This window comes from Thermobia domestica, chromosome 4 (assembly GCF_964235325.1).
Source record: "Thermobia domestica chromosome 4, izTheDome1.hap1.1, whole genome shotgun sequence".
In the NCBI taxonomy this organism is placed as follows: Eukaryota; Metazoa; Arthropoda; class Insecta; order Zygentoma; family Lepismatidae; genus Thermobia; species Thermobia domestica.
Window position 1 is genome coordinate 163675614 of NC_137457.1, and position 10444 is coordinate 163686057.

The window sequence follows — 10444 nt, forward strand, 5'->3', positions numbered from 1 at the left end:
ATCCAGAAGATTGAATGACAAACATGTTGTAAAACAACAGGACCTTCCCACAGAGCACATCACAGCCAGTGGACGTACATATTAGATCCAGAACGTCCAGTTTTAGTACATTGACTTATGCGTAACATCCATTGGTGGTCCATATTACGTTCGGCAATGGATATCCACATTCTGAACTTGAGTGGACGGTCCATTGGATGTCCATATTACGTTCAGAAGTGAATATCCATTTTCTGGACTTCAGTGGATGGTCCATTGGATGTCAATATTTAAACCACGAATGAAACGTCCACGGAGCTACATGATCTGGATAAAAAAAGGGACGTACGGAAAACAACATTCAATTGTTAGTGACGGCACATGCGCAGATCCTTGCACAGCGCACTCTCAGCAAGTTTGAATTCAGTGGTTGAGAAGCGTAGAAATTTCAGTGATATTAATACTTTTAGTTCTATGTTGGATTGAAGAAGGAAGAGAGAATAGGAACTGCGAAAAAGGTAAGATATGATGAGTGATTTGTTTATATAGATTTATTCCGCTGCACCATTTATTTTACAACTGAAAGTTTTTGTGTGTGGACAAAAGTAACTCATTATCAATTATAGGCTGGGGTAACGTAGATAGGCACATGGGAATTGGTAATATATATATATATATATCAGTGAATTCAGATGGTGAAGGGTGTAATAACACCCTCATATAAGATACTAGTAAGGTTCGTTCCTTCTGTACCAAAGCTCAGGACTCAATTCGACATTACTCGAGAAGACGGTTCTACCAAATTTTGACAGATTTCTTACATTCCCAGGTTAGATTAGAGTTTTGTATTTCTTTTAGCCGATCATGCACAAAATGAGGAGCTCCATTACTACTTGCAGATTGACTTCAGGATGGCTCAGTATGGGTTAACTACTGTATCGCCGGACCAATTTTAGAAAATTTACCAGATAAATTGGAGAGTTTCTTTTGGTTCGTGAGTAAAAGTAAGTTGAGGGTGATGGTTACCAAAATACTTGTCGTTAGTTATTTTTGATATTGTAAGCTACACTATATATATGGGGGGCGGAAGGGGAAGGTTCTAGATTACTGGTCCCCCATGCAGATTAGTAGCTGGGTATTTTTCTTTCTGTACTAAAGAGTATACATTTAACTTATACAGTATTGCCGAGCGAGCGTTAGCGAGTGAAGGCGGGTTAGAGCCCCGCAGGGCACGTTGTTTTCTGTCTTTATTACTGATCAATGGGAAGGGGGGCCAGTAATCTAGAACCTTGCCGGGCGGAAGGGACTATTTGGCAGTATATTTGTTATGATTTTTGGGAAAGGCAGTGCGTAAATGACAAGGTTGTGTCATATCGTGATTGAGTTTTATGAAGTTATACAAAAATGAATGTCAGTTGTCGAAATTGTGTGAAAGGCATGGTCTACTAAACAGGCAAAAAGTTTATTGTGACTAGTGTAAACAAATTGAAGCTACAGAAAAGAAGAGGAACATTTAACCAAACCTAATCGAGTATAATCTAATTTAGTACATTTTGGTACTTTTTCGGATTGCATGTAGTACCTCCCCCAAAGCTGTGCAACACATAAGGCGTGCATTTTATGAAATGAACTGTTAGATGAAATTGTTTTCCACCATCCTCGTTTATGCGTATACTCATCGCCGCTGACGCGCCTGCTCCCTACGGACGCTGTTTCTGCTCTCCTGTTTTGACTCGGTTAGATGGCATTCGTGCTTTTTACTGGCCACGTAGCACAAATTAGTCAGTGTTTTATGGACTAGCTTTTGTGCCATACGTTCACATGGTATTTCGAACATTAATCATTATCAAGTGAGCCAGGGCCAATATCTAGTATTTTGGGTGAGAAACTAAATAATATTCCTTTTCTTATTTTCGTATTCTGGCAATACAGCAGTAATACCATAAGTATAAATACATTGCGGAAGTGAGCTCGTCCGTGGCTAAGCAGTTGGCGTGCGAGACCCGAGTTCGATTACCGGCGAGAGCTCAGGTGGTTCGGATTCCACATTAATCAGTAAGTTTACGTCTTATATACACTTTTCCGTATAGATTTTTTATCGTGTATTTAAGTATCAGCGCTTTGCCAAGAAACAGAAATGTCAGTTAATAAATGAACGTAAAAGGTCTATAGCATCATTTTTTTTTTGGATCATAATAGTAAAGTTTATTATTTACAATATCCTTTATATTTATTAAGTTGAAATAATTACTAGCAAATGCTAGCAGCAGGCCCGTATCCAGGGGGTCTAGGGGGGCCGGGCCCCCCTAAATTTTTGCTGGCCCCTTTAAAAATTTTACGATACGCTTAGATATGAACTATAATATGGTTGGATCAGGCCCCCCCCCTAAATTTTTGGGCTGGCTACCGGCCTGGCTAGCAGTGATATCTTTTTCTTCGTCACATCTGCCACAGGTGGATAGAAGAAATGTCATTGGTTAAAGATTTTAGCTCTCAGATTTCTAGAAGCTAAGAGTAGGAGATGTAGCAGCGTCTTTTCTTCGACATCTATGCGTATTGATATCTTGCGAAACTTCATAAATACGTCCATATATTATTTAGTAACGTTACTATATTATATATTTCCAATAACGAGGAAGATTTAGTAAGGAAAAAGTAATACGGTTAACACATCCTATGTTTTTTTTCATTATTTCGGTATTTTCCAGTTTTTTTTTTTTTGTACTTTATTTTCATTCGAATTAAGTACTTTCTTCCTACTTTGTTTTCGTGTGAGAGGAAATTTTCATCTCCTTGTATACTTCATGGCGTTTGTCATGGTTCCTTCGGGGCAGAGCGGTGTGATGTGGAGGGACATGTGTGTGAGCTCACAGTAAGAAAGTTTAACGTTATTTTCCATCACCGATGGACTTGTACTAATAACAATCCGATTTAATTTTAAGCTTTCCTTCGGACATGTAATTTATTCCTATTTACTTAGTTCACCTTTTGATTAGAGTAATTTCTATTATTTAAATTTTCTTAAACTGATTTTTTTTAAATTTTCCTTTTTATTATATTTGCTTATTAACCAACTTTGGTGGTAACGAAGTTTGTTTGTTATATAGAATTTGTTTGTAAATTCCAATTCTGAAGGTCGTCTAGCGGAGACGAAATAACTAAGACGCAGTTAATAAGGGGGAACTTTCTAACGGTGGTCCTCCTTCGTATCTCTGCTTGGTCACAGACTTATAGCTGGTTTGAGGATAGTATAATCGGTCTGTATTGAGAGGATCATACGTTTTTGGGGTCTATGGCTAATTGTTTCGGTTCAAGTCAACAAATGGTTGTAAGTTTTGTAAGTCCATAGCACACCATCTCCAGAATTAAATGGCATTTGCGGTACTGTCCTAGTAGAAATGCAGTGTTAGGTTCATACGTGTAGCATGTTACCAGAGACACGAGTCTGAAATATGAAAAATTGTCAAAAAAAATGCATCATCAATTTGGTTTTAGTCTTAATATTTAAAGATTTGGTTTTAGTCTTAATATTTAAAGGCTAAATTGTAAGCTATAATGGACGTAGTTAAAATTGTAATTGATTTCATAATTTCTTCTAAGACAGTTAATGATTTTTTATCCAGGATAACACGGAAATAAAATTTACTTGAAAGAAAAGGGTCCTGTTGAAAATGGGCTGTAGTGAAATAATTTAACGTGCAATGACTCAAATATGTTTATCTCATTAAAAAAAAATAGTACAATTTTTATGTTGCACATTTAATGTGCGATAAATATATTTTCGTAGTAAGTCGGCTCAATGTTAGATAGATAACATTTTTGAAGTCGATTACAAATATCTACCTTATAACATTTTTCCTTTCAATTACACATAATATATCATGTCTTGCTCGACGGTGAGTAATTGAACTGTATTGTACTGTTTTGTGAGTAGGCTACATTCCTAATACTTTAGATTTTAGTATATCGTATACGCCTGTGTAATATCCTCATTTTTATCAGCAACTTACCTAGAGCTCATACCTTAAGAGTCTTTTTTTTTCCTGTGGGCCCTACTTTCCTTGGTAAGGCCGCTCAAAGAGCTCAATTTTTAATTTTATTTTCGGTTTATAGGCAACTTTCGAAAAACAAAGGACCAGGAAAGGGTGTGGGGTATTGGAAAGAAGTAGGATAAAGCTTATTCATAAATTAACATCTCGTTACTTTGTCATTCAGGACTCAGATAAATGTTTGTAGTTAGCATGTCTATTTTGACCTAATGGTCCAGTTTTACTGCAAGCCTGTATCTGCGCACTGCATAACAGAAAAGCAGAATGTTACCTTATGAACAGCTCGTATTCGATTTCTTTCCAATATCCTATTTCCTTTCCTGGCAAATTGTTAATCGAAAGTTGCCTAAAAGCCAATGTAAAATTCAAATTTGGACCCTTAGAAGGACTCTTCCAACGAAAGGAGGTCCCACAGGAAAAAACGCAAGATAATTTATTTTGTCTCCTTTTGACTTCTAGAAGTTCCTGTAGAGCTTGTCCACGATTTTTATAATACCATATATATATATATATATATATATATATATATATATATATATATAGATAGATAGATAGATATAGATATAGATATAGATATAGATAAATAGATAGATATAGGGTGGGTGGGTGTTGTTCAAGTAGTTTCTGCAATTTCACATCGTCATCCTAGGTTGTTACCATTTTAAAAAGGATGCATAGGTATTTCCTTCACAAATGGTTGAAAAGCAGTAAATAAATAAATAAATAAAATACTGGTTATTTTTTTATTTTTTACTGTAGTGACGTGATATGTATTAATGCTCTTCTTGCTTTATATATATATTACCGTTTTTTAACCATTCGTGAATCCAGTGTTTTTGTATTCACTCTATTAGTAACAACGAGGATACCAATGTAAAATCGCCAAAAGTACTTTCGTTTATTTTCTTCATTGCATGTGTGTTGAGCTATTATTTTTTTGGTTTATATATCGTCACAGCCCACTCTGACTTAGATTACAAACACCTTTCTTCTACGTCTTTGGAAGGCTCCCCTATTGATGAAATTTAATTCTAACACTGGGAAGACACTCGCTTAAAGTAGTAGACAGGATGCAGGCAAGCCTTCGTTGCCCGTGGTTGTCCATTTGAACGAAGTTGTTCGAATAAAACTTTACCAAAAATTACCTTAGAAGTTCGTATATTCTTTTAGGATGATTATCACGGTTCAGCTTCGAACAATAGAAGTCACAAATATCATTCTAAACCCTAAGTGTGCAAAGAACTTGAAATAAAAGATTTTATGCATAAATAACGTACTATAAATTATCCTTTTATTTCTCTATCCGTGCTCACATATGTAGCTTTTTCTAACTGGACAATTGCCCAACACTGTGACCTCATTCACATTTGTAGCTCAATATTTAAAGGTGCTTCATTTTTTCCTTCCATAGTATTACATTCGAGCATCGAAACCTTTAACGAGTCATTTTTTTTTTAATTTTGAGTACATATATTTTGGGGGGAAGGAGAGAAATTTTGATCTACGGAATGTATCAAAAAGTCGTTCCTACGCTTGGGAGGTGATTCTAGATCAAAATGGGACGAAAATTTAGCATTTTTGCACTGGGTCCTCTTTTGACTCCGGGGAAACTTATTTTTATTTGTGACTTTTACACTAATTTGTATCAGCACTGAAGGGAAAGGGTATGAGATATTGGAAAGAAGTTGGATAGGACCTATGCGTTAGGTAACATCACGGTTTGTCTTGCCGGTTAGAATTACGAAAACGCATGTAAATAGAGCTAGACACGATGTCTTTGAGGTTTTTGTTCTCCTGTTGATCTCTAGAATTTCGCCTCAAGCGTTGTAAACAACCTTCTGATTCAACCTGTGTAAATAAAACTTACATTTTCGAAAAATAAAATAAGCTTTGACGTATAAGTATTAAAAATATTCTACTACAGCTTTTTAAGTAAAGGTAGTGTTACAGAATAACGATATCTGCACATATAAGTGTATTGTATATAAAAATCGAAAGTTACATAAATTTCCATACTTTTAATTCTATTTTAAATTTCCTTATTTAATACAGACAGCTAAGACAAGGCTCGTAGCAAGCTGAGAAAGGCTGAGTACACCTCAGATCTGAACACAGACGATGAAGGACGTTTACGTAAACGAAAGGAACAAAGGCCTTTAACACCAGAAGTTAACAGTGAAACTTCGGACGACCTAAAGTAACTAAATCTATTAGGAAGCAAGATGTTGGCGTTAGTTCCGTGTGCCTTGCTTCTGCTGAAGATAAGGAACAAAGTAAGTATCTCATTTAAATGAGCTATATTAGACAAGCTTCGCTAACACTTCCATGTGATAAGTCGCGTTGCACGCACATTGCACCTATTTAGGCATATGCATTGGTCGGGAAATGCAAAACTAGCTGAACTGAATTTGATGGATTTAATTAGGCACTTTATTTTGTTAGAAACTATTAGAAGTTCCAAAGTTCGAATATATTTTAATCCCGTTTTACTTTTCAACTTAGTTAAATCTATTATTAAAACATATGAAGCTCAAGAAATAACGAATAAGTTCTGTGCATAATTTTGTGCTTCGTGAGGATCCATGCGAAAGAGAATATTAAAGTTTTATATAATTTGTATTACTTTCAAAATTGTATAGGGTTACAGGAGTACAAGTAGTTCTACTTTAGCTGTTAGACATATTTCGACAGTTCAATGCAGCAACCTCGTAGATCAACAGTACAGGATTTGGTAAAAATATCTATTCAGTATTAGCTGCTAACTCTGTTGAAACTGCCCCTTTTCTGCGTCGATTTGTAGCTCTGAAGGCGAATTCAGATCTTTTTTTTTTTTATTACAGAAAAGGAATGAAATGCTATGGTTCATATCTTGCTAAAATCTTATATGCTTTTGCTCACAAATGATAAAGCTAAAAAGGCAAAATATCTTGATTTCGCCAAAAGTCGACATATCTGCTTATGCCTTTCTGGAGAAAAGTGCAATAATGTATTTATAATTACAACTATGTGTTTGAGATACTGAGTTTGGGCAATTACTTGGTTTGAAGCAGAAATCGTCTGCTATCTTTATGCATTCAAATCAGACTTTTTATAAAAATTTGAAACTTGTAAAAAGTATAAAAATTTCGACATATAGTATAGGTGTTCGGATCCAGAATCTATCCTTCTGTTGGAGATTATTAGAGTTCTCTTTAGTTTTCCAATGAATGAAGGGATAATGATTCTGCAAAGACTCAGTAATTTCTTAGGGCTCAATATTTTCGTAATTTCATTTCAGTTTTCAAAGTTTTCTTATTAGTTGAAAGCTCTTTCAGGTTAACCGAACAAGCAGCAGTAGAGAAAAAGAGAACAATAAACTCCCGATTATTCGCGGAATTAGCTGGCAGAGGCACCGCGAATAGCTGAAAATGACAAACAATACTTGTTCGTAAAATAAGAATTGTCCTAGCTTAAAAACTTATTGTATTGTACGTAAAACGTAAGAAAAAGCGTGCAAATATGTATACAGAACACTAAAAATATTTGTGCCGGTATTGTTCAGTACAACGTAAAACAATCAACGAAAAAGTGTATATTTACAGTGAAGCCAAGGTACGATACTGTAAGTTAATTTATACTCTATATTTAAACAGTCTCGTTCTGTATGACTCGTGCAGTAGCTTTATTGAGTTAACTTTTTTCCGGGAGACGCCAGCGTATAATCGGGAGTATGCTGTAGTTTATTGAAGAATGCTATAATCTGCTGTTGCTGTTAGCTCACCATTCACTTTCTCAGTTTGTTTGCATGTAGTAAAACCCAATTGGAATTGGCTAAGGTATGATTTTAGTTTTAATGAAAAATGTGTTCAGGTAGGCAGTTTCTTTGTGTAATCAATTATTATTATTATTATTATTATTATTATTATTATTATTATTATTATTATTATTATTATTATTATTATTTCCTTTTCCTTCAGATTTTCTTAAATACTTTTGAAATTAAAATTAATTTTAACACTAAATAACAACCGTAACCGTTTATAGTAAATTTGTTTCCCACATTGCAATGACAAGACTCTCTCCAAGCACTATGTTCCTTTGTGATTTGTGGTGGATAGAGTTAATAAAAAAAGGAAGTCAAAATATGTCTTTCTCAGTGTCATTCTAAGAATGTGAAATGATGATGTCGCGCCATACAATATTTCAAATATAGATTTTTTTTTCAATAAAAATTTTTATATTCCATATAGTTTTAGAAAAATAAAGTAATAAATAGACTATGCTTTATGGTATACATTAGGGATTATATACAAACATTATAATTAGGAAGATTTCATGTGCTTTGGAGGTTGATTCCTGCAAGGACACTGAACATGTTAGATTAGTGGAAAGCATGCAGTGTTGCACCCAATTGTGGTAAGCATCAGAGGGTACTTTTCTGCTTTGCTGGCGGCTCAATTCTCATTTGACAGTAGAAAACTTTGAATCTCTTCTTGGTTTTATATACATTTTTCAGCTTTCTTCCAACTGCAATATCTAATTCTGTAATAGTTTGTCATAACAGAAAAAAGTGTAAGGGCATGCATTTCTTAAAGTGCTTTTCTTCCTTTTTTTCCGTAATATGATTTCGTAAATTTCCATAATTATTCATCTCAACACATTCTTTCTATTGTCCAGAAGACATGGCTTCCTTTGAAACATGCTATTTTAAGTGCTTAATCTTTCATAATGCTTACGTAAACACATTTTAATAACAATACATTTTGTAATTTGTGAGTCAATTTGGAATTTGTAATTTTAACTTTGTACCTTTGAGTCTCGTTTGTATAGTTTAAAGTTAGAAGTTGTCAGGTTCGATCCCCGACCCCGGTCACGTAATTTTTACTCTTTAAAATTAAACATAAAAACTTATTTAACTACAAGCTCATAATTTGTTTTTTTTTTTTTTTTTAATAATTTTGATCGTTCTGATGTTGATAGTATCTAGAATTAATTTTCCCATTTTCTTGATTTCAGAAAAAAGAAATGTGGAGAACAGCAATAAGAAAGGACTTAAGTCAATCACTCATTGTGTACAGGACCAGATTTCAGTGTTTTGTGCCCATGGGCCCTAGCGAAATAGCTAGATAGTTTTATAGCGAAATAGCTAGATAGTTTTATAGCGAAATATCTTACTATTTTTAAATAGCTAGATAGTTTTATGTATTTTCTTTGTATACAAATGTAAAAAATTACAATCTTCTTGAAAATAAATAAGGAAACTTTTAAGAACTTTAAGACGTAATGACAGGTCACTCAATAAAGTGTATTGTTATCTTATTTCTTTCTTTTTGTTACGACTTCCTTATTTTTATAATGTATACAATTTCAAAGTTAAGTATTTGAAACGTTCTCGGGCATTAAGGGACGTCATGTTTAAGTTATTATTTCTTATGAGTACGATAATATAAAAAAAGAGGTTTTGGGGACAATGTTAAAAAGCTAGAAGAAGAAGATTAGCTGTCCAGCCTGTTGTCCATACAAAGGAAAAGAGAGAAGTGATATTTCAGAAACGAATTATGGAACTTCAGGAAATGAAATGAAATCTTTAAGTTTTACGTCTCACGGTTATGCCGGTTAGGCTAAAGGAGACGGTGATGATGAGAGATTAGTGAAATGGTGGAATGAAGAAAGTGGGAGGAAACGGGAGAACCCCGAGAAAACCCACGAGCACGGTGTTTGTCCACCACAAAGTCCACACGGCGCGAGCTGGGATCGAACCAGGGACACCAAGCACCGGAGGTGAACGCAATGAAACTTCAGACTGAATCGATGGAGGGTTTTACATCAATCACAGAAATGGGGAAGGTGGCGGTAATGAAACGAAAGTGTTACTATAGAGTTTTCTGTTTTCGATATTTCTCTACGCAAATGCAAACAGTGGAAGAGGATGCAGGTTTGAAGATTATAAATTAAGATACAAATTCTATTAACTGAAGCGTATGGGCAGAATACTTTACTTTGTTAATTTCACTTTCAGTGCTTATTGTCGGGAAATAAGGAAGCATTATTGTAGTTTTTAATCTAGCTGTAAAGGGCACATGCTATTTCATACTTATTTAGATTTTTATTAATAACTACATGATGTAGAATATTTTAATTTTATTGGCACGGTGTAAAACCCACCGACCTTTATTAAAGGAGTAGGATCAGTAATGTATGAATAAATATATGGTATAACTTCAATTAGAAAAAAAATCAATGTAAAATTGAAATTATATTTGCTATTCATACATAATTTTCGAATAGTTTGACCTTTTAGTAGATAAAAGTCGAAACTTTTTTTTTTGTGGTACACAACCAGAATTTTGATTATTAAACTAAACGTATTCTTAAAAAACGTGACCATAGTAATGTCACATTGTTTCTTTGTTTGCACATAGAACTTTATAGTGTAA

The 10444-nt window shown here is 34.3% G+C and overlaps 1 long non-coding RNA gene across 1 annotated transcript; it reads left to right on the forward strand.

Annotated features, from left to right (window-relative positions):
* Positions 1 to 370: 370 nt before the first annotated feature.
* Positions 371 to 9306, forward strand: LOC145683390 (uncharacterized). The gene is made up of 3 exons (XR_014131071.1): positions 371 to 497; positions 6081 to 6301; positions 9024 to 9306. It is a non-coding gene; the product is annotated as an uncharacterized LOC145683390 (long non-coding RNA).
* Positions 9307 to 10444: the final 1138 nt, after the last annotated feature.